This window comes from Ambystoma mexicanum, chromosome 13 (assembly GCF_040938575.1).
Source record: "Ambystoma mexicanum isolate Mex_15411 chromosome 13, UKY_AmexF1_1, whole genome shotgun sequence".
NCBI lineage: Eukaryota > Metazoa > Chordata > Amphibia > Caudata > Ambystomatidae > Ambystoma > Ambystoma mexicanum.
In genome coordinates this window covers 455,969,414-455,994,612 of record NC_090938.1, presented here as the reverse complement: position 1 = coordinate 455,994,612, position 25,199 = coordinate 455,969,414, and the positions used below count along the sequence as shown (strand labels likewise).

General features: G+C 40.8%; 1 long non-coding RNA gene across 1 annotated transcript; it reads right to left on the bottom strand.

Moving 5' to 3' along the window:
- Positions 1 to 747: 747 nt before the first annotated feature.
- LOC138521332 (uncharacterized) lies at positions 748 to 24,719 on the bottom strand. The gene is made up of 2 exons (XR_011283016.1): positions 24,613 to 24,719; positions 748 to 4,120 (listed from the first exon to the last, which is right to left on the bottom strand). It is a non-coding gene; the product is annotated as an uncharacterized lncRNA (long non-coding RNA).
- Between the last annotated feature and the right edge of the window lie 480 nt (positions 24,720 to 25,199).

Sequence of the window (25,199 nt, the reverse complement as noted above, 5' to 3'; positions counted from 1 at the left end):
GTGGGTTTAGGCCCTTGCTTTAAGTTCTGAAGTACATTTCTGGTCTCTGAAGATTGATGGATGTGAAGTCTGGAGTCTCCCGGCAGAGCGTCCCGCAGAAAATGGAATTGAATGTCTCTACCTGTCCCGGCAGTCTCTTTTTATGTGTTTTGGAAGTGGGTGTGTGCGTGGCATAACTGAGCCTGCCCCTCTCTACTTGTCATTGGCCCAATTCTCCCCTCGCCCATGATTGGGGGAAGGAAATGGATTGTCATCATGATGAGGTCTGTTTATGGGTCAGAGGATCCTCCCCTGGTCAATTTGCCCACAAATCTATATTTGATTCAAATACATATTTCCCAGATACCCAATTTGTTGAAATTACATGTACACATCATATATTCCTTATGGTCCATGCTTGTCCGCCTCTGATCTTCCTGGGGGCTTGCATTCAAAAATGACAACATTTTGTGCTTTTTGACTGGTTTGCCAATATCGGACATTTACCAAAAATTACACACATGTGCGCAAGGAGTATGGACATTAATTGATGAAGTTTCAGATTTTTAACATGCAGACATTTGGAGTAAGACCCTATTTTCCGCTAGCAACCCCCCAGCATACACCAACGGGTCCTAACACCTCTTAAAACGTGCACAGAAAAATCACAAGAATAATGATATTACTTATATAATTCTGACAAGTCTGTGTGAAAACAAAGAAATTGATATGAGGCTGGGAAGCCCAAAGGAAACACACCAACACAGGTTACAAAGGACATATAAAGTGCTTTATTTAAAAGCTACAACAGTTACCAAAAAGTCAATTGACAAACGGATAGCTATTCGGCTCTCAGAGTAACGTAACGAACTTCAACGAAGGTTTGATGCATTAGTAGAGAGAACGTACATTGGAATACTTGTGCTTTTATATTCTTTATCCAGCCCTGGCCAACCCCCTCGCGGGTTCACCATTCTTGGGACCAGGCCTAGGGTTCCTTGCCAGGTCAATCCCATAATGTATGCATTTTGATCAGTTCCGCTGATACAGTTGTTCATTTACACATAGGTTAGGGATAGGACAAGGTCTCAGTTCGCGACCCCGACAAGTGGCCTGCAGGCATATTACTTATTCATGTGTGCGGAGGTCACAACAGCCAGAATTTCACTCAGAATGTCATTCGGAATGTCGGCCTCCATTTTGATGTTCAGGGTGACTTCCACATTACAAGAGAACCTAAAATGGCGGCTAAATCCAAGATGGCGACTTACACAATTTTCGTTAAGGTCAAGACCTTGCCGCGGAGTCTATTTCCATGATATTTTAGACAACTTGGCGTAGGCCAACACACATTCAAATACTGCGATAGGAGGCAAAATATCATTTCAATTACTATGAATTATCCATCTTTTTTAAAAATTATGCTCTGTTGTCCAGATGGGTGTGGTTTAGGTTCCAAAGCACATGGAAGCTTCTGTCTGCCCCGGCCTCCAGCTCGGTTGGCTCCCAGAGGCACTTCTCCTCCCACTTCTCCCAAGAGGAAGCCACTTTACGGCCCCCCCAATATAACATTTGCCTGAGTCCAGGACAAGGCTTTGTTCAACCTCCTGCAGTGCCCCGCCCCTAATCTAATCAGAGAGGTGTCGACTCCTTTTGGTGGGGAAGCAGGATGCAGCTAGGCCTGGGAAGAGTGGCTGAGCAGGTTTCTCCTGTCGGGGGTAGTTGTCAGGCAGAATTCAGCTAAATGTCACTTTAGTTCCCAGTTTAAATCAAACTTACAATTTTTACCTATACATTAAATAATTACTTCCTTCAAGTCATTTCAGAATATAGTTTTACATTGTATCCACCTCTTAGCAAGTCTTTCCTTGGTCTGGTTTGGGTTCCTCTGTTCAGTTTTACACAAAGGTCTGGTGGTTTTAAAACGCCGGCTTTCTGATAGTGGTGAGTACCGGTATTGCAACCATTTTTGGGATTAAGAAAATGAATTCCCCACAGTTCTGAGTTGCTTTTTGGCAATCAGCATTGCCATTCCCAATGGTTTCAGGCTAATGTGTGTGTAGCCCAATGGTGGTTTTAGGCAGTGCCCTCCTGTGTTCACCACATAGGCAAAAATGGGTGGCAGCCTATTCTTCATGTTTTCCCTGTGCACTCTCTGGGGAGTTCTGGCCATCATGATGTTTTCCATGCCAGTACTGCACAGTTTTATGGTAGGGCTTGGATGCATGGGTAAAAACATCCCACAGACCCGGAATGCGGTAAGGGGGTAGCCATGGCGCTAATAGAACCATGGCCACCGCCTACCGCGTAATGAGGCCCTATGTGTAAATATAATGCCTTCTCAAACTACAAGAACAGAATATTGTCTATTATATTAAATGTCATTGCAATGCACTTTTTATTGGAAACATCTCAAAATCAATGAATAAACAAACAACAAACACAGGTTGAATATATGGTGTAAGAAATAACTGGGTCCACTTGTATCACAGTATATAGAACAACAACCTTGAATTGAATATATTGAAAGTCATGAGAAAGTTAACAGTCTTCAAATCATGGAAAATATACTGAACGTGAAAGAACAAATGTGGATCCTGAAATTGAAAGACCCATAAGGCAGGTATAATGAGATGATGGAGTGTACAGCATTGTAAAACTTATTTTAGACTGATGTTTACTTCAATAGTCATGAGCTTGTTATCTTCAATTTTAAATAACAAAAAAATAAGAGACAGTTTGTATGGTTCTTTATAGCTTGGTGTTCAAAATGTGCTGTGACAAATTTAAATCAACAGCTGCACTACTTGTTCATTAATAAATTTTGCCCTAGGCATAACACTAAGTGACAGCCACTCAACTTATCTTTCTCATCTTTTTTTTTTAAAGATAACCTGGTGTGTATATGTTTCAATATGGCAGTAAAATGATTGACACAGTCTATTCTTCATCCAAAATGGTGGCAAGTTGTATTGAAGAAGTAGTCAATATAAGTAATATCTTGCTTATTTATAGCAGAGGGCACCTTTTTGGCAGTGGAACCAATTGAAGTATATTCACACTCCAGTTTGCAGAATGGGAGCAATTGTCTTTGTTTTCAACAGTGATTGCTAAGTCCAGGTGGATTTAGAGTTGTTTTTTTCCAAATGTGGCACCAAATACGAATATGCCAGTAAATGACTGTGATGCTGTCATATTTACATATTCTAAAAAGGTAAGCTTAGACTATCAAAAAGGCATGAATGTGTAATTCTTCACACGAAATAAAGGTTAAGATGTCCCACTTTAATTATCTGGAAGTTGGTAATGTTAGTTTTAAATCAACTAGCAAAAACGGATTTTGTTTTATGTTGCATTTCTAGCATGGTGGAGTTCTAAAATGAATGGAAGTAACTTGCTTCACTATATTTTGCTAAAATGTACCAATGGAAACATCCAGTGTTTCCAATACCAGTGAAAGCATTGGTGAGAGCCCCTTATACTTAATTATGGATTCATAGACATACATTGTGGTTTTCTTATCTACTTATTTTAAATATATCTATATCCAAAAGTTAGCTGATACAGGATGAAGAGCATCAATGTTCACAAAGAAATGTTACTATTCAAAAGTGAATACACTTTTGCAAATCTTCTGTGACCATATATATATATATTTATTTAAAACTTGGCCCCACTACTTTGAGGTAATCCTTTTATCTTTTAATGTATCCCACAGGAGAATGCATTTAGTCACATTTCATTAAATTAAAATGTTAAAGACTTTACTTTGCCCCCACTGACAGCAGTTACAGTTATCAGAGTTACAATTATTGTAAACATATTAAACAGTGAATTATTTCATAGGCAGTTATACAATTCATAAAAATAGTTGTGGATTACAAGAGTTCATAACGTTTCAATACAATCCGTAAAGTGCTAATATTCGTGAAGTATGACCTTCCATCTATCTAGAACACACATTTTCTCCTGCTTGGCTATAAGAATAGTGGACATAATTTGCAAAATATTGTGGCCTAATATTTCCAGTTTTTGGACAATAAATGACAAGATGTTTGAAAATTTCCGAGAGTTCTGTCCACTCTTCACAGCTTTCAAGTTCTGTCCTCCATACTATGTCCCATCCTAGGACATAGACATTCTAGAAATGGAAAGTGATTCAATTTCAATATACTGTAGATAGATTGTACACTATTGCAATGAAAGATATAGATGTACTTAGGTAAACAAGATCACTTTCAAACAAGCCTTGAGTATTCTAGGTTTAACAAATACTGACCCAAGTGTTCTGTTGTTTTACCCAGTCCACCTGGTAAAGTATTCTCTTTGTTGTATTTGGATTATTAGCCAATTCTTTCATATCAGAGCCAATATTATTCGAGAGCAATATTATTCAAGAGTTCATCTAAGGAAAATCTGAATACATACAGAGATGGGATAGATTTATCTAAGCAGGCTAAATTAAGATTAAAAAACGGGATTTAGACGGTAGGAAATCGTTTTAGCATAGAAGCACAGTTTTTTCACCTGACAATTGATTCCAAGGATATGAGTCCTACCTCATGTCTCATGACACACAAATCGGAATAGATATAGCTAATCCTACAGTTATTTTCCATATATGTTCTTGAATAGAGTTTAGAATGGGGTCTAAATCTGTAAGAATCACTTCAAGTCCATAGTTCAGAGCTTGGACAACTTTAGGTGTGTAGAATGTCAATGCAGACAGTACAAAATACTTGCAAAGGCTAAGGTAGAACCTTTTTAGTTGTGCCACCGGAGGCAGCATCCTAGCACACAGTCACTCCTTAATTGCTTTGATTGAAATACTATTTGAGATGGTAAATCCCAGATATTTGAGAAATCATTTTTGGCAGATCTTTTGTTAGAAAAAGTAATGACATTTGACTTGTTTCCATTTACCAAAATATTCTTATTGAAGGCATAGGATGAAAATATAGTCAATTTCTTCTGAAGTTCGATGGGGGTAAGATCAAAAAGGAGCAGGCCATCTGCAAAATCAAACCAGTGACCAGTCAATGCACCCATTTTCACAGGGAGTGCATTTATGGAATCCCATACATTATTAATGTGAAATATGTACAAGTTGAAAGCATCAGAGACAGGATGCAGACTTATCTAAGGCCAATATACATTTTAATAGTTCATGAAAGGATACCATCATTGGGCAGTCTAATCCTAGCCTGTGTATTCTCATTCACCAGTGTTAGGAGGTTGACTAGATCTTCTGGAATATCCCAGATGCTTAATTTTGACACATGGTTTTCATGTTTGACATGATCAAATGCGTTTGACATGTCCATACTTTCAAGAACGCATGCGTTTAATTTGCTTGACATTGATATTGACATTTTATTTTATTTGTATTTGTACAATTAAACCTAAAAGGCAGAAAATAGATGCAACATTTTGATTACACTATCCTAACATTTGTATTGTGGATGACCTTTAAATGATTGCTTACTGACCCTATTTCTGCACTATTAGTCGAAACATGTAGGCCATTATATACATTTTGTGTGGCTTAAAGAAAGTGTAAAAAGAGGTCGAGCATCTTATTGCCTGATGCAGGCACACTTTAGTGTTTTTTTCTCTGAATAAACATTTCTGTTTTTAAATGCTTTTCTCTTATTTGTTGTAGAAGAAGGATTTGGGGGATTTTGTTGAGTATATGTAAAGTTATTTTACATGTTGATCAATCAACATATTTTTATGACCAAGCTTAATATTTTTGGCCTTATAGCTTTCTTTATGTAATCAATTGTTAGGAATACAGGTTCTTACACATAACTGGCATCAGATAGCCACATTGCTTCCACAGTACGATGCCTGCATCATGTGCACCCCCATAGGCAAAACAGGAATCAGTTTAAATCATTCCAGATTTACCCTTAACCAGAATACAGGCAAGGGTAAAGACAACTGGTTAGGCAACCTTGTCAAAATGAACATTTGGCAATTGATGTGCCTCAAGAAACTACTACACACAAACTGCATAATCCAAAGAGATTTGCGCTTTGGAACTCCTCAAACAAGACCCGTCCATAAACAATATCATCTCTGGTTTCTGCAGTGGTACATCTTTCAAATCAACTTAGGAGAAATAAGATGTTCAGTGATTAACAGAAAGCCATCGGGTTCCCCATCAAATGACATCAGGAGAAAGGAAATGGAGTTTGAAGTACAGCAACAATACACAATAACATTGCAACAGACAGAATCAGTTGTTCATTCTTGATCAAACCAGAATTAGAAGCATACTTTGTTTTACCTTTCAATAGCAAATCCATAACAGCATGAGCTCATCTTATATTGGCAGGGTGGTCTAAGGCTGGAGTATCCGATTGTTCTACTAACAGCGCATCCATTGAATTTAAACAATGTGGCAAGTCCACTGCAACAGGATCCAATCCTGCACTATAGTACACGTATCACCTTGCATTTCAGTCAGAACTCTTAAAGCACATCCGTCACATTTATCACAATAAAGATAGTTGACTATTTGGAAACCTAAAGGAAGGACACTTTATCAGCTCCACTTGATTTTAAAACAATTTCTCTTTGCCTTGGTAGACCACACAAGAGCAACAAGAGTGTGCTCAATGGTAAGGTTCTGTTGGGGTTTCACAATAGACACATAGCCCACTATCTCTGATGGCATTAACTAGCCATTCCAAGAAATCCTCCAATTTGTTTTCTGAATCAGGGTTTAGACATCTGGAGAACCACATTCATTGAACTTTTGACAAATGTCTCTTCCTGGTGGAGATATTGTGTCAGATAATGGAGTAGGATTTGGTGCAACTGAAGCTTGTCTTTCATTTTTGTATGTCCTTTCAAAGCAAAGGCAGTTAATAAATCAAGAGAATCCCATTGACAAGATTCTAATGAGGGGGATGCCTGCATAAACTCATCGACTTGCTGAATTATATGAGACAATGTGAATCAAGCTTGGTTCAAAATCTGGGAAAAGAGAATTGGACTTTCATTAAACTCCTGTGGTTATCTTGTAAATTTGCATTGCATATTATAAGTGAAAGTGATTAAATGTTGTTGAGCAGGATGTGCAGGTATTGAGAAAAGTGTGGAAAATAAATCCAAAACTCTAAAAATGTGTTGGCATTGAAGGAAAGCAAGGTGGTAATGTTGTGGGATTAGGAAGAAGAGGAAACGTGTGTCAGACACAGCTGCATTAAAAGCACACATGTTTTGCACACATCTCTAAATTCTTTGCCAGGCTTTCTAACAGGCAAAAAAGGCACATCACAAGGGCCACAAATAAAGACAATAAATACCTGCTGAATTAAGGATTCACTAACAGGATGTGTTCCCCCGTCTGCTCTTTTAAATATGGGATACTATAATGCATGGAAGAGGTTTAGCTTGGCTCACAGTAATCTGTGCAGGTTCCACATGCAGGCTTCGCCCAGAATCATTTGCATGCATGGATAATTGCGGAAGAACTTGGTCCAACAGTCCCTATTGCAACAAGGTAGTATTGTCCTTTTTTTGCATCAGATTTGGAGACACAGCCAACAATTCCAATTCTCTGTATACTCTACCATATAAATAAATAGCAACATGAGAACAGTCGATAGTGCTACACATTTTAAACAGTAGATACACTTCTCATAAATTCACTAGTGTAGATTAACTAAGTAAAAACATATGATATTCACAGATGGGACCAAAAGTAACTGTTCCACAACTCGTGTAACTGTGTGTGGCATCAGCTGATCTCCAATGCACACTACATTCCCCACGACTTCTGAACAAGGAACATATGAAGATTCTGAAGCTTTCAAAGTTGAATGAGATACTTCACTGTCTACCAAACATGCAACATTCTTCCCTCCCACAGAACAATTTACATAGGTAGCTGATGGCCATGTGGTATCATTGGTGCAACAATATTACAGACCCCACAGGTTCAAAACACTTGATTAAAATCAGCACAGGTAGGGTTATAAGTGTTTATTATTACATAAAGCACTTCTTGAAATTTAACAGGATCCTCACATATTTTGGGTAATGTTTGGACAATGTTAAAGAAATCAGTAGTGCTCCATGGGGAATGCACAGGCACTAGAGTGTTACGTGCCCCAGGAAAATGTCTTAATGGGCATGGATGAAGGGCAAAACGATTAGAGATGTGTTATATATCACTTATCAATAGCTGAAAGTGATGCTGAAGAAAAGCTTATCAGTGATCGTTTAGGGGTAGACTGGCTATATACAGGTTGTTCACTGTCAGATGAGTCCAAACTCTGAAATTGAACCTGCCTATCAGCCACAGATGGATGAGCAGATGTTGCCACTTGAGGTTGATTGAGTGGCTCATCAGATAAAGGATTCACTTTAACGGGATTTTATAAATCAAGGATATCTTCTGGAGAGTCGTTCAGTGCTGGGACCTCTTAAAAACACCAGTAAAATACAACTATAACCTTTTTGATTTTAGGGACTGTCAAATTAACTTGCTCTGCTTTTAACTCCTTTAGCTGCTCTCAGAGCTTTTGTGGGCATTTGTTTCGAGGCTCAAGTCTTAGATTCTAAACATCTTTTGGTAGCTTCTGTGTACCATTCAAAGTACAAACCCCAATATCTTCTTTGAACCTTCCATCCAAGAGACTGTAGTATGTCTTAAATACACTGATCAACATCAAATGTACCTTCCTCTAGGAATCTTGCAATCCTTTAGCAAATAACGTTTTATCAAATAAACTGGACTCCCTTCATGAGGGCATTGCCACCCTTTACAATTTCCAGTACAACAGGTCCAATGCACCTCTAGACCTGGCAATGGCTCATGAATGACATTCAGATGACATGCCCAACACAGTTGTGTAGAGATTTGGTCAACATTCACAAAGCAGTATAAAGACAGAAGGAAAGAAGGCTGGGTTTATCACACATAAGGGTTAAAGACAGTTAAGCCTGGGTAGATCATGATTCTAAGAGAGGAAAGATAGGAAAATAGAAAAATACAGGAGTATAGGAGTGTCTCTGAAATGCTTGTCATTGGCGCTTCTACTAGAGAACTCTGGCATCTTGAAAGAATAAGTAGTAGAGTCTTCACCAGAGTTGCACATGTAAGGGCATCAGGACCGTTGCTGTTCAAATGAATTGTGTTTGCAAAGTTTGGATGGACAGGCAACAATCTCTTTCACATGACAACTTTTCATCACTGGTACAGTATTCCAAGCCACCAGCCCTATCAAGCAATCCATTCCCAGATATAACATCTTCTGAGACTTGCATGGTAGATGCAAAGCTATTCACCAGTTTTGAATTGTTCACGGACGAGGTATAATTTTATTGATTTTTTTACATTCATTACACCATCCCCACCGCCTAATATCCCGGAGCCACCGGGACATTACAAGTCATGCAGCCTGGGATGTCAGACGGCAGGAACTGTAAGTCCCCATTCCTGTGGAGTTCCATAGGACTCCATGGAAATGGGGACACGGAAGCACCACCAACATTGCTAACGTTGCCGGTGCTTCAGTGAGAAACATGCCTGCAGCAGCGCGTACTCGTGGCAGGTTATACCTGCCGGGAGATCCGTCCCCTGCAGGCATTCTCGTAGTCTGGTGGTCTGGATAGGGTGCCGGTAGTTGCATTCACACCCTTATTTCTGGACTGCCACACCCAGAATGAGGCCCATTAACATTATGGAAGACTCAATGAAATACAGACATAGCCATATATGGTAATGGATTGGAAAGCCAGTTGGTTTAATGGCTGCAGTTGCCATGTTAAGATAACACTGATTCTAATTGGATGTCTCAATTTAAGGTTGATTCCACCAATGATGAATAAATAGTGGGAATGAAAAACACTCCCTTAGATCCAACAAGAACCCTTTTGAATAAGGGAGAACACATTAGCTGGCTAAAAGGAGTCGTTATAAATGGTTAGGGAGGGGAAAGTGCAATAACATAGGACATGGTGGTTGTAATCACCATAAAAGACAAGTAGCAGGGAAAGTTGATAAAAACAAATCGGGAGCAAAATTTGACCATCATGACTAGGGGAACACAGACATAAGTCTGCTTTGCATATCTGGAGAGTTTGCCGGTAAAGTCTCTATGTGGGTTCACCCATTTGTTCCAGGGCTACAAATGGATGTGAATCGATATAACGCTGTAGGAAGGTGACCCCCCATTCCACATAAATATGGAGGATGAGCAATATGTAATTTGTAGAAGAGCTAGGATCTAAAGAGGATACAGATCCCAGGAAAGGAGATGAGGAAGCTCTACTGTTTTCTGCAACTTGCTAAGAAACTCCAGACTTAAAATGGTGGTGTAAGACTTGTGGGCAAGTGACTCTCTGGCTGCCTGGATCATAACAATATAGAGCTTACCTTCCTCTTTTGGTATCAGGTAATATTATCCCCACCAATAATATTGCCATATATATGGTCGTGGGGTAAGGCCATAGAGAATATTATTATTGGGGATAATTTATGGGGTTATTGGGACCAGGGGTTGTGGCGGTATCCCCCGCTCTGTTAAAAAAATAAATTATGGGGGTTGCAGTGGTTACCCCACATGTTCCATGGCTTAATATCGCTGCAAAAATAAGGCAGTAATAAAGGCAGTATTTTTGTATGGTGATATTCTTGCAAGGATATTAACACATGGAACCCCTCTTTTTTGGCTGAACCAGCCTTGATGGATGCCTCTGCACTTGTGGCCTCCAAAGGACGTGCTTGACCTGGTCATTATGTCAATCCAAACTGCAAAGTGGCAAAATAACTGCACTCAGACACACTGGCAGCTGACAGAGCCTGAACATAGAAGGTGCTTACGATAACATGAAACCCAAACAAAGTACCCACACATTTCACTTGCAGGAGGAATGTCTACTTACCCGAAGTGGCATTTCTGGAGTCCTCCTGTAGCCGTCCTCCACGAAACCTCCACCTCTCTTGCAAAGAGGGTCTTTGCAAAGCCCTCTAGCTGCATCATCTACATTTTTTGTGACACCCACCTGCACCTTTGTCATTTCGACACCCCTGCCACTCTTTCTTGTAGATACTCCTGCCACTCCTTCCTGGTCCTACAGGAGACCTCGGATACTGAGACTTGCAAGCAGAAGGTCCATGATCTTAAATAAAGATAAGTATCTTAACGCAATCTACTAAAACACCCAAAGAATGCAATTCCTGAAGTACCATCTGCATCATAGACTGAATTCCTAAATTCTTCTTAAGAGTTCCTGTGGGCAGCTTGACCACACGGGCTATTCATTCTAAGAAATGTTTCATTGGAAAACCTGAATGTATACCTTGAGATGAACAGAAACAATATCAGGACCCCGTCACTCTCAGCCAATCAGTGAATTGGCCGGTTACTTGCCCCTTTCCTAGGTGACTGGGAGCTGAGTGTCCCAGCATCATTTGAGGTCCAACATCACTGAATGCCGAGTTTAGGGTGCCTTGACTAACACCTAGGGCCACATTTGACCTTCCAGTTAACCCTAACAGTTTGGAGAACTTAAACACATCCACCCTAGAATTGTAGACAGACAATACATAACCGTGCATTTCAGTGTACAAAGCTCTTCACCAGAGAAAGAGAGAGAGAGAGAGAGAGAGAGAGAGAGAGAGAGAAGGGCATGCTATCCCTTGGTGTGGAAGGCTGAGCAGGGCACCGGATCTCTGAATGAAAGAACAGAAGAGTGGAATAAATAATAGTGAGAAGGAGAACTCCAGCCTGCAAGGTCACCAGTCTCTCAAGACAGGTTGAAAAACGGACTTGTCACACATTGCAGTCAGCTGGGTCACACAAAGCCATAATCTGGTGTGCATAACTCTAAAAAATGCCATTAATCAGACAAAGAGGCAACTTGCATGTGGATTTTGAGACTGAATTCTTTGAAGAGTTTGGTAAAAAAAGAAAGAAAAAAAAATATTTCTGTAGTTTCAGTAACTATAGCAGTTCAGAGTTGCATTGTGCATACTTTTTTAATACACTTTGCATCTCATTTAGCTGTGAAATCTTTAAAATGACACAATTTGACTAACAACAGAGTTTGCCTAGATTTGATTACTGGGCTTTATTGTGTGAACACTATCACCTGCACAGAGTATGTGCAGTTATGCATTTTCATTTTAATGTGCGCAGATTACCATGTGCTCTTTTAAAAGAACGGGTACCTGTGGAAATGGAATTATAAAGACACATCTGAAAGGTTCATGTTCTCTTCTCTCCTACCAACGTCACACTCCTTTCAGAGCTGTGGGCCGTAGAGAGATGCTGTGGCGAATTGCCTGCATCAACTGAGAGATACTAGGCAGCTTTCAGTTCTTATACTTTCACTTTTGTAACTTCAAAAACACGTTGCTGTTGATGACATATTGCAATCTTAAAATGTAATATAATTGTATGGATATTTGTATTGCATCTCCTAATCATAAAATGACATTTTCGATATCGATTTATTTATCTATTTTTTTTTTTTTGTTTGCATGTGCATGTCTTCTCAGCTCCCCAGTCACCTCTGCGAACCACAATGGGATATTGTGGTGGACTTCATGGCCGGACTAAGACAACATTGAGCAATAATGAGTTGATACACTTCAAAGGTTTTATTATTAATGTGTGCAATTGTGGATACAGATAATCGTTTCATTGTTCCATGGTAAGAATATTCTTGTTTCTATAAACACAGGTGGATTTGGATTTATAAAGTATTTTCTCAGAAACTCTGTACATATTGAAATTCTTTACATAAATCAAGTGACAATGACAAATACACTGGGCCCAAATTAAAGGGTACGTTCGGAAGAGTAGAGAGCCGATGATGCTTAAGACCAGTATGGAATAGGTGAAGAGGGGCAGATTAACAGAAGAAGGGTCCAGGGTTTAGCTGCTAGAACTGAGAAAGAATAGAAACAAAGGAGCACACGGAGGAGGTCGTGTATGCAGGAATTGAGATGGTGTGCGTAGTGAACGAAAGGTAATGGACAGGGAGATAAGAGAGAACCGCCGGATAGAGTGGAGCAAGACCATGGATGCACATTAGACAATAGTAAGACATTTGGAGAAGGAGTCAAAAGAAAAAGATAGGGCGAAAGAAGTATGTGGTGAAAAACAAAAGAGAAGCAGATCTATAAATAGAGTGTATATGAGTGCAATTAGAAATACCAAACACCAACCAGCAAAGCAGATCAATAATCAATGCAAGAGAAGATGAGAGATGCAATGAAGAATTGAATAGCAGAGAAGGATGAAAAGGAGCGAGCCAGGCAAGATCTAAATAGGGGGAAAGCAGTGAGTAGAAAGCGTGCTGAAAAAGTTTTGAAAGGAAAGGAGGAAGAGAAATAAGTCAGGGTCCAGAGTGATTTTATGTCGGCGTACGTATAACTATTGGATGTTTTACCGGGAGGGATGGAAGAGATAGTAGGGTGGCTGCGGGGTGACCATTTGGTTGGAGGTCAGCAGTGTCTGATTCGGAATCTATTTGTTGGGATGATTAGGATAGAGATGATGCACCAATGAGAAGAGGGTTGGCTGAGGTGGAAGAAGAGGAGGGAGAAGAAGAGTTCAAGGATGAAACATCACAAGCAACATAGTCACTGGAATCAGAAGAAGACAGTGGGGAACATAAGGAGGGATCAGGGTGCAAGGAGGAAGAATATTTTTTTAAAGTTGGAACAGACAACAAGGGTGATGTGACACATAGATAGTAAGATCGGAAAGTGTTGCTTCTTAGCAGCCAATAATGACTGATCATAGGAGGAATGAAGAGAAAAAAGACTAGTCAGGGAGGATGGGGACATCTTCCAAAGGCATTCAGCCCTGCAGGGGGCAGTCTGCAGGGAAGTTAAAGAAAGAGTTAGCCAGGGTTGTGGGAGTTTATGATAAGGAGAGAAGGATTGTGAAGGAAAGGGGAGTCACATTCGAGAGTAACACAGCATGATCAGATGGAAGCAGGGAGAAGTTATTAAGAGAGGGGAGAGACGGGTAAAGAACTTGATATGAAAAATAAGAAGAGACAGAAGGAGAAACTGAGTGAGAGGAAAACATGGGAAAGAAGCACAGAAGGAGGTTATTGGAGATATGAGTAGGGTGAGGAAGATACCAGAACAGTGGAACGGGTAAAAGACAAGAGAAGATCAAAGGACGATCAAGAGATATGTGAAGGAGTTGGGAGCTGAGTTAAATAGAAGGAATCATGAAGAGAGAGGGGGAAATGGGTAGAAGAAAGGTAGATAATAAAGTCACCAAAAAGTAAGAATGTGCAGGTGAGGGGCTGAGGGAACTAAAGAAAAGAGTCAATATCATCCTAAAAGTCCAAAAGAGTGCTAGGAGGCCGGGATAGCAGGGGAAGGATTTTTAAAAAGATAAGAAATTATATTCAAATGAAGGGGAGTGTGGTAGACTGGGTAGACTGGGCGGGGGAAGGAAGATGTATCCAAAAATAATACAAATTATGTATTTGAAGCCACGTGCCTTTTGTAGTATGCCATAATACTTTCCCTTCCCCTTTCCTGCCAATGTCTGTACCTACTCCAGGGCAGCAGGTTCTACGTTCCCCTCTCAAGTAAGTCCCATCAGTCATCGTGTGTAGAACCAAAATATTCGTACACGGGCTCGTGAAATTTATGTTTTAAGGTTTGTGGAAGTTCAAGGGGATTTCAAGAACAAATGAAACGGCCCTCTAAGCTCCACACATCTTCTTCCGAACCCCAAACCTCAAGGGAAGGTCGAGGTAGCTTGAGAGATATTCAGTGTTCCAATGGAAAGTTTGTTGCGTGTGATGAAGTCATAGAAAGAGGACCGGTAACAGACACATTTTGATAGCTGCAGATGCAAAGGAATCTCTTGCAGAAAAGTGTGCAGAAGTCTACCATGTGACAGCACATTCTGATTCATCACAAAACCCCACTCTGACAGTTACTTTGCCCATGCCAAAAGAGACGCCAATTTCATAGCCCCCCAACCCTCCCCACCACCCCCCCCCCACTGAAATTGGCTAAAGTCAGTAATTTGTGACAGGGTGTTCTGTACCTGCAGAAACCAGGTACAATCCAGTGAAACGAATGGAGCAATATCAGGAACTCTAATTGCTGTGGCAGCCACCATTGCAGAACTCCACCACCCACACGTGAGCGTACAGGATATGACCAGGGTTCAACACATGCGTGGAGTGAAATGCTCAGGAACATGTGTAGGTCCAGAGCTCAAATGCCTTGTACTGCCCACGTGGTATGAATCAGCGATCTGTCTTCTGCCATGTGTGAAGGAGTATCAGGAGCAAGGGGAAAGAAGCATTTTCGGGTCTTTATGTTGATGAACCATTGGCTGGAATAAGTCTGCGGGAATAGGAACTTCTGTTGCTGGTCCACGAACACAATTCGTCAGTGTTTTGATGGAACACTTTTTACTTTTTTTGCTGAGTGTGTTTACAGACATGATGCAGATATTGGTGTGCACCGCGTGCATTACTGGTTTGAACAGGGGCACAGAGGATTCTGGGGTCTTCCTAAGGCACACCAAAGCAACCCTGAAATGTGCGACCTAGAACCGTTCCTGGGTTATGATCAAAAACATTCGTATCCTAGTTGCTGAAGATCTTACATGTGCCTTATGTGAGGTGTTCAAAGACAGCACACCAAACTAAACAAAATAAATCTCTACCTATAACCATTGATTTATGGCCTCCAAACCTCCAGGTGGTCTCCAACCTTACCACACGTAATTATAATATTGCCTATTTAGTACTTGGAAACCAATGCACAGAGAAGAAAACATAACGTGTTTACCTCTTGTGTAATCACGCTTCAGCTATAACCCTAAATAACTATTCTGTCTCTAGCTTTACCCTGCATACTTCATGGGTCCGACATCAAACAATGGTTATAGGTTGAGGCTGCTGGGATTCACTGTTGTGGCTAATTTGTGCTTCAAAGTGTAAACTATTACATGGAAAAGGAAGTCTATATAAATGTAGAGCACCCCACAAATGGAATTGTGTCTGCTGAACAATAATAGGATGTATTTCACAATTCAATGGTACTAATGTTATTGACTTTATAAGGGTGAAATGCTTAGGTCGCCCTGCGCACATTTAGAATTGTGGTCTGCAGGTTGCACCACAATGTCTGCTGAAGGTCCATTAACACAGTGAGTTGTATTCCCAGAGAGAAATAAGAAGGAACGTTATATTGATTGTGAGACAGTCAGGTGCCTCACCCTGTCCCTAGGAATGGAGTGGGCTCTGCAGCCTGGGAAAGCCGGTCTACGAGGGTCTTACTGGCAGAGCTGTGTGCAACCTGGGGACAGTACTAGGTAGGGGACAGTCACCCTCCCATTCCAAGCCCCATCTCAAGGCCCGGTGACCTTGCCTGTGAGGATTTGGACAGTAGCTGGGTACCATCGCCCTGTACTCAAAGGCCTATTTCCCAACTGCATATGAGGTCAGTGGTTGGGGGTGCACATCCTTGTATAATAAATATGAATATAGATCATCGGGGCACCTGGGCAAGACAAGTGGACTCAGCCCATGATCAACCCTCCTTGTGTGGTTTCATATGTCAGGGGGAACCCATGTAAAAACTCAACCCCAAACACCAAATGGTGATGACAGGAAACACTGTAAAGAGCTCTATGGTCCTGTGGGATCATTTATGCCAGGAGGGACCCTCACAGAGAGACGCACACACACGCTCTTGGCACATGGACTGAAAACTAGACAGCATATGATCTCATCGGCTGTGCATAGCCCATGAGATCTATATATTTCAATAGGGTTTCCAATGGATGCGCACCAATCTGAAAAGAAAATATACAATACAGATTCCTCCAGCACTCTGCGAGTCACTGGATCCACCAAAATGCTGAGGGCAGCCAGAGAAGAGCTGGATGCAGAAATTGGTACTTCTGCCTGCACTAAAGATGGCTATCAAGGCTTATGGATCCTTGAGAGCCAACAGACCCATGACAGGTCCCGCAAAAATTAGAGTTAACTGCTAGGGCCCATCTGAAGCCTCCTCACAATTGGACCCAGAGGTTAGCCAATAGGGGAGAAGGGGCGCAAGATATCATCCTTTGAAGGGAGAGGTCTATATAGGCCAGAAACAGATAGGGAAACAGGAACAGTAGTCAGCCGCAGTCAGCAGCAAACAGAGTGGCACGCCTGATCTCATGGAAGCTGACACACAGCATGGACCAGGCTTGTATATGCTAGCTTGCAAAGGAGAAATAACTGTTGTTATTTGTCTTTTGTCATAAAAAGAGCTGTTTTTCTTGTATGGAATAGGGCGATGCAACAAATAGCAAGTCTAAGCTTGTCTAATATATAGGTTCTTTGTTATTTAGTAAGTGCACAAATGTATCATACTTTGGTAAATATTTATTGAACATGGTTTTTACTCTTTGTTTTTTTTGTTTCCTCAAAAGACATAGCGATATATCAATAAGGTTGGCTAAAGGTTTGTATTTTAACCAAATGCTAAATAAAAAAAATAAAAAAAAATAAAAATGATTGTTTGCCCTGGAAAAGCAGGGGAGACTGATTCAGATGTTCATATATCAGAGCTGAGTAGTCTGAGGGGTGGGAAGGCTTGACACAGCCAAGGGGGTAGCCTGCCGAAGCATGTACTGTGCACTTTACCCCTGAAGAGTGAGCTGCATACCACATCCATAAAGGGTGGCCTGGGCAGTATATGCCTGTAGATTGAAAATGCCACTACATCCCTGAAGGGTGAGTTGGTCACTAAATCCCTTGAGGCAAGAAGAAATGAGCCAGGCCCTATAACCCTGGATGGTTTACAGAGAGCACGCTGGACGCTACATCCCTGAATTTGTGATTGCAGAAAGGGAAGCGAGTTGTGTGCTAAAATCCTTAGAGAATAATTGTGGAAAAGAATAACTGGGGAATATAGAAAGCACAGAGACTGTGATTTGGACACATAAGCATGTTTGGTGCTATATCCCTGAAACAGCATGCAGAGTGGTGATCCATAGGGGGGGCAATATTCCAAATAGGAGAACCTGATACCTTAAAGCTTAACCCATCCCGTTCTTCCTTGGATGGTTCCAAGATACGTATACCATTTTAATGGTATATTGACTTAGTCCCCAAGGGAGTTTACCCTATTTATCCTGACAAAAATAAATTAGTGGGGTCATTTTTTAAAAGTCTTCTGGCTAGGGTTCAAAACCATGACTATATAGTGTTTGCCTGTAATTCTTCTGAGATATGCCTAACTCTCAGAATGGCAAATCTTAGTTTTACTGAAAATAAAGGTTAAGTGTTATGAAAGTTCAGGGGGAGTTGCGGTGGTGGCAACTGGTGCTGATGGTAGACCAGACAGGAGGGCATTTTGCATGAAGAATTTGCAGGTGACCCACAAGTTCAGGAACATTGAGCCCCCAGGCACTGAAGATGGACAACAGCAACATATTACAAGCCCAGATCTCCAAAGACATGGGGAAGGCTGCTGACCAATAGAGAAACAGTCCATGTTTAGAGAATGCAGAGGTGAGGTGAGACAACATGTTTTCTGCTGGTCTCAGTTCCTTTTCCTAATCCAAGGATGGCACACAGATACCCTGGTAGCAGTAGGATCAGCAATGCAGGCAACGTCAGCAGGCTCACAGAAATGTCCATCAATTTCGTGGATGAATGGACAGCAGCAACAGACAGTACCAATATTGGCCTTCTGGCGAAAGGTCGGTGATTTTCCAATCAGGACAAAGAACTGCAGGACAGGACTCAGAAGGGTGTCATGAAAGAAGATATCTGTGAAGATGAAGTCAAATAAGTTCCATGATGTAGCAGGCTCTTGTGAGTGATCAGAAACATACCCATTGATTTCCTGTAGAGACATCATCAGATTTTACTTCCGTTCCAGTCAAACCAAATTCAGCAGCTTTTAGGAGTGTCCAGAGGCTGCAGTGCATGCATATCCAGCAGGTAACACTGGATCAAAGGGAGGAAGAGCAGCATTTAGCAGAGGTTCCTTGGTTACATGATATGTAACTGAAATAAGAGGCTTCACCCAAATCCTGAGTTGACGTCTTTATTTTGTATTTGCTGCATGCCCCACCAGCTCTTCTTGGGACCTCTCTCAACAACCGCCTCTGCTTTCTCGCCTGCACCATCCTCATACCGTGTTCCACATTCTCCATTCTAGTTCTTCATAAAGCAGAATGGTACACACCTCCTTTCCTTATAACCCAAACAATTGACATGGTGTGAACTGTGTAAAATCCCTTACAACAAGGATAAACAACCTATTAACAATTCTGAGCATTTAAAATAACTATGTGCAGAACCTTATAACAAACATCAAACCTTAATAACATACATAAACCTTTTAGCAGATTCATAAATCATACATTCACCTTGGTACATTCACTGCACATACTTCCTCAAGTAGCTCTGTTTGCTACACTCTCACTTGGGATGATCATTCTTACTTTCACCCCATTTTAACTACACTCGCATCACAACCCTTTCTACACTACTCATTCCAGACTTCCTGTATACCCTAGGCACATTCCAAACTCTGCCATCTGAAGTCTTTTCTGCTCCATACAAGCTCTCCACCACCTTGATATCCTCAGATCAAGCTAATCCTGCATTCCTCCATTCCATTCAGGAGGAAGTTTTATCTGCGCCCAATCTCCTACACTGATAACCTTTTCCTTGGTTGCCTTTCTCAGATCAAAATGAACCTTATTCTCTTATGGCTTCTTAACCTTCTTCCTGACCATATGAATATTAATCTTGCTCAACTTAGCCCTCCCTAACCACGGCAGACATACCCCAGCATTGGGCTTTCTCCCTCTCTGCATCTCAAAGGGAGATACACCGGTGGTTGACTGAGGAGTAAACTGGTAAGCCACCGCCATATCATCAGCTGCCTTCCTCCAAACTCTCACTTCCGAGATAGAACCCTGGATGTTGTCCTTAATAACCATGTTACCCTGTTGGATCTTTCCATAATATTATTTGTTTCTGGATGATAAACTGCACTGTTGCTATGCTCTTTGCTGTTACTTTTCAAAACTGGCTCCATCGCCTCAGACACCTACTGCAGCCTGTTGTCCTTCAATACTATAGAGGAATATCCTTCCTTCTTAAAAATTGTGTCCAGAAATCAAATTATATCACTGGTATATATATTGTGTACCCAAGATGTCTCTACCCATCGAGACAACATATCCACTAACACTATACACTATTTAGGAGTTCCTTGACTTCTCACAGGACACACAGTATCCAGTCCCATAAATTCCCTACCTATATGGATGGAACAGTCATTAATGTCACTGGCTTGGTTCTGCTGGTGAAACCCTTGGAAGAGTCCTCACACACACACTACATCACTACATTCTCTTATTAATCTTTCCCCTTTTACATCCATCCCCGTCAACCAATAGTCTTGCCTCGTTAGCTTTTTAGTATTGGACATTCCCTGATGTTCTTTGTGCGATACAATAAGAATGTTTTTCCGCACTCCCACAGGAGCAAACAACTTATCACCTCACAAAATCATGCATCCCTTCGCATGCAGTTCATCAAGAATCATTATCATAGCCTTGGGTACCATCCCTTTCCATATCTGTTCACCCCTAAAACCACTAACTTCTCCTTTATATCCATCATCACAGCATCTGCAATCATAGCATCTTCCCATTCCTCTACTGATACCACTTCTTGATCGAACTTCAGTATCTGATCCTCCCTCTCCTCGTTCACATCCTGCTCCTCTAACAAATTGGTCGGACATGAAAGACAATCAGCAGTGTTATTCCTAAAACCTGGTACATGCTCCATATCCCATGTATACTCCTTTAAACCCGTAATCCATTTCCTTATTCTGAAAATCACATTGTCCAAACCCTTTGTAGTCATTATCTCCTTCAACAGCTTGTGGTCAGAGCGAATTGTAAATCTTGTGCCCTACAAAAAGGGCCTAAACTTATCAATCACCCATTTCACCATCAACAAGTCCTTCTCTATAGTTCAGCAGTTCCTTTTTACATCCTTATGCACTCTGGAGGCAAATTATATAATATAATCTTGTGTATCACTTCTCTGAGACAGAACAATTCCTAGCCCACGATTGCTGGCATCAATGGCCAATATGCGACTTCTCAAAGGACTGAAATTTCTCCAGGTAAGAACTCAGTTCAAATCCAACTTGACCTCCTGAAACTCAGAGTCACATCCCGGATCCTACTCAAACTTCCCTCCCTACTTCACCAATTTCCTTATGTTTTGAGTCTTGGCAGAGAGATTCAGAATACATTTAAAATAGTACTCTGCCATCCCAAGGAATGAAACAATCTGTTCTTTATTTCTTGGACTGGAAAAATGCAAAATATTATCAACCAGCTCTTTCTTTGAGTGAATACCAAACTCTGAAATCTCATTACTTAAATACGTTATCACTCCTTTTGGAACATGCATTTTTATTTGCTGAGTGTCAACCCAGCATTCTTCAAAATAAACGCAGTGATGTTCCTTATTGACAGATGCAAAACAATCTGATGTTACACCGATTTCAAGTCTATCATTCTTAGCACTTTCACTCCACTTATGTTACCCAACATGTCAGGAATGTCCGACACAATATATTTGTTCACAGAATCCATCACCATCAGTGAAATAGGAGGCTTCACCCAAATCGTGAGTTGACGTCTTTATTTTGTAAATGCAAAAAGCCCCACCTGCTCGTTTTGCAACCTCCCTCTACAACCACCTCTACTTTCACGTCTCCACCTCCCTCATAACACCTTCTACATTCTAGTTCTACATGAAGTAGAATATTTTGGAGAATGTTCGAATTTTGCGGGCTTCAACTGCCATCAGCACTAGCCAACATGGTCCATGGTGCGGTATTGTGAGCTGTAGTCCAAAACATCTGGAGGGCCACATAATGAGTAGCCATACATAATAGGTAGGGTTGGTTGAATGGCTTGAGATACCGACAGATACACCTACAAACAAACATTCACACATGCCTGTGGGCTAATTTTGTGCTTCGATTACTATCACATAAAGGTCCCGTTCTGAGCTCCCATAGGCAGAACAACCAAAATCACAATGGTGAAAACCACAAACATGAGGGGTAAAAACAACATGGTCTGATCAAAGGACTTAAAAATCACTTGGTAGTCAGTTTTCTCCCTTTCAGTGAGCAAGTGGCTACCAGTACCAATATACTAAAGAGGCTACACTGTATTGTCTTCAAAATAAAAGTACACTAAAATGAAAAACACACTGGTAGCACATAGATCCACCATCATTGGCATCCAGACAGACTGGTAGAACAACACCAGCATTGAGAGCAGCCAGCATTGTTCCACCAGATTAATCACACAATGCCAGCTCTAATACTGTTCTCGTTTGGTTCCAGCAGGGAGCCATTATCTGTTCAAGTAATGTGTCAAATAACTGTAGGAACTATCTCTCCCTACTGCCGCATGAGTCCACTCTAATCCTCACCACACTGGAAACCCCTGGACATCTTTCATTTTCTCTACTCCAACAACCAGCCTCAACAAAACCCTAAACCCTCTTGGGCCACTTCCCTGCTATCCCATCATTTCAACTTCCAACTGCTCACTCATCCCTCTCCTGCATGGATCTCCTTGGTGGATATGTGCTTCTCGAACATCTGGCATCACTCTGCAATCCTGTTCCTCTGTTCTCACTCAACAAAACAAGCATGTCTTTGCTTGATTGGTGGTGGTGTTGTTCTCACTTGCTACTGCACACTGGCTCCGAGTTGACCATTACCCTCTGTACAGAGTGTTGATCTGGCTTTACAAAGGACTCACAGCTCACAAATGTTATCTCTCATTTCAGTGTGTGCAGGAAATGCCCTCTATCATTGCCCAGTCTGTCCTCAATCCTGAGGTGCTGTGCCTGGTGTCATCAAATCATCATAATGGTGGAAAGTTTAATAAACTGATGTATTCTTCCAAGTCTTCTTGCTCACTTCATCACACATTAGTTACTCCTTAATTACATCCCTGCAGACTTCGGGGAATGACTGGAATGCCTCAGGAACCTCCTATCTCTAAATTGCTCTATTCGTTGGAATGTTTTTTTTCACAGACACTCCAGAGTCTCTGGAAGAAGGTCTGCAAATGCAAGCCCCATCTTATTGTCCATAGCTCATTGAAAACTTATTCTAATGTATCAGGGAAAAAGTGAAGTGATTTATGATTTCTTCTCTTACGAGGGCATGGGCTTCCACAACAGGAGAATGTGGGAGAAACTGAAAATAAAGTACTCCATTAGTACAAAAATAGGAGCCTGAATAGGGCATACAATCTAATAAGCATGGAAGAACATTGAGAACGCATTTAATCAAAGTCTTCTCTCCTGGATTTCTTCCCAACTTGTACAAGTTCACTTACTTCTTTCTTCTATTTATCTTTTCTTCCCTCTCCATCAACCGTGGGCACCATAAATAACTCATAAGAATTGAACCTGTGGGATCGATCTACATAGGTGCGCTAATCACCAACCTAAAAAAAAGACTAACAATGCCTGAAAATTAAATGCATACGTTTGGCTGCAAGAATGACCAACTCCCTCAAACTTCCCACAAAGGTTTGTGAATAAATGTACACAAAGATTATTATGATTTGGGAGAGTACCTCACGCTGAAACCAGTCTTTTGGTGAAGCTCTTGAGTAGTCCAACCAATTATTACAACAGTCCAATTCCTGAAATGTGTTGTGTTTTATTCTTCAGTAATATGAAAAAAGCCAGCCGACAGGTGTTTCGACCTATGGTCGTTGTCAAGGCTGTATATGCAATAGTCAAATTATGAAAATACCAATGTGGTACATACCATTAAGTGTAACAAATATAATACATGACAACATAATAAATGTGTTGCAAGAAATGCTATTACATTGGATAAACCATACCATATTGTGTCACACATCAGGCCAGGTTCGGAGAGATGGGATCAGTTGTAGATAAGAATAAAAATTCAGAGAACAGAAAGAAAAGGGAAAAATACATTGAGCAAAATTTAAATGTGTTATATTCGCAACCATTATATGTGAATCTCACATAATTTATGGTTCATAGTTTTCAAAGAAGTCCTTATGAGTCATCATAAACTGCACCACGTGCCCTTAATGTGATAGTGACCCTAAGAAGGGCTCAACATAAATAGTCATTGTACAAAATGAATTCTGTTATCATTATTTGCCAATATTGTGAGATCGTGAATAACACACACACACCAGTTCCCCGTTATAGACTGTGTTAGAAACACCTGAGATTCAGTTGAAATCTCCAAAGGGCTGAAGACAAGTTACCCAAGGAATCTGGGTCAGACCAAGAAGAAGAAAGTTGAAACAAAATAGTAATGTTTTAATCTGACTCAACCTAGAGTATGTCCAAGGTCATGAACCCTTTGGCAAATGTCGTGGTGCACTGATCTCAATCGGCGTCACCAGTACTAGTCTTGGTGACTAGTTGGTAATCTGATACACCTAGGTCCAAAGTTAGGGGAATTTGTTTGTGATACCATTTCCAGAAATATTACATACAACCTATTGATATGAGACATTGCACAATATTGTGGGACTCATAGTAGGTTGAGATTCTTACCTTAGAATCAGTAATGATGTAGATATTTAGCTTGCTGTGACTAGTAACTACAAGGCTTCAATTGCATGAAAATCATTTCTGGTTGCATTTTTTTTCATGGAAATCCTATGGAGAAAAGGATTTCAGTGTGTGTGAGTACTTTGATGTATACTGAGTTAAAATTATATATTAGTTGCATATTTATGGCACTACCAACAAAATAGGTTGGAGTATTCATTAATAATCCTGCCTAAACATATGGCTTCTGAAATTATTTTATAACGTTGTGTTAAATTATTTCAAGACTAATCCATATGTTGAATTGGTATTGAAACCCAATTGGTATCTTGATAGAACCATGATTCCCAATTAATAATGCTCAGGTATGCTACCAAAAAGAAGTTTACCTTCTTATTGGGGAAAGATCCCAGAACAAATTCCTGGTGCATTGGCTGCTCTGCATCAGTCCTCTTAGTTTCGTTGCCGCGATCGCAAATGCGGCTATTCCAAATTCAAAATGGCACCCAAAACGTAATGACATCACGCGTGACATCATCAGTATAAACAGAAAGCACTATGTCATCAAAGAGAGCAGTGTTTGTTATGCT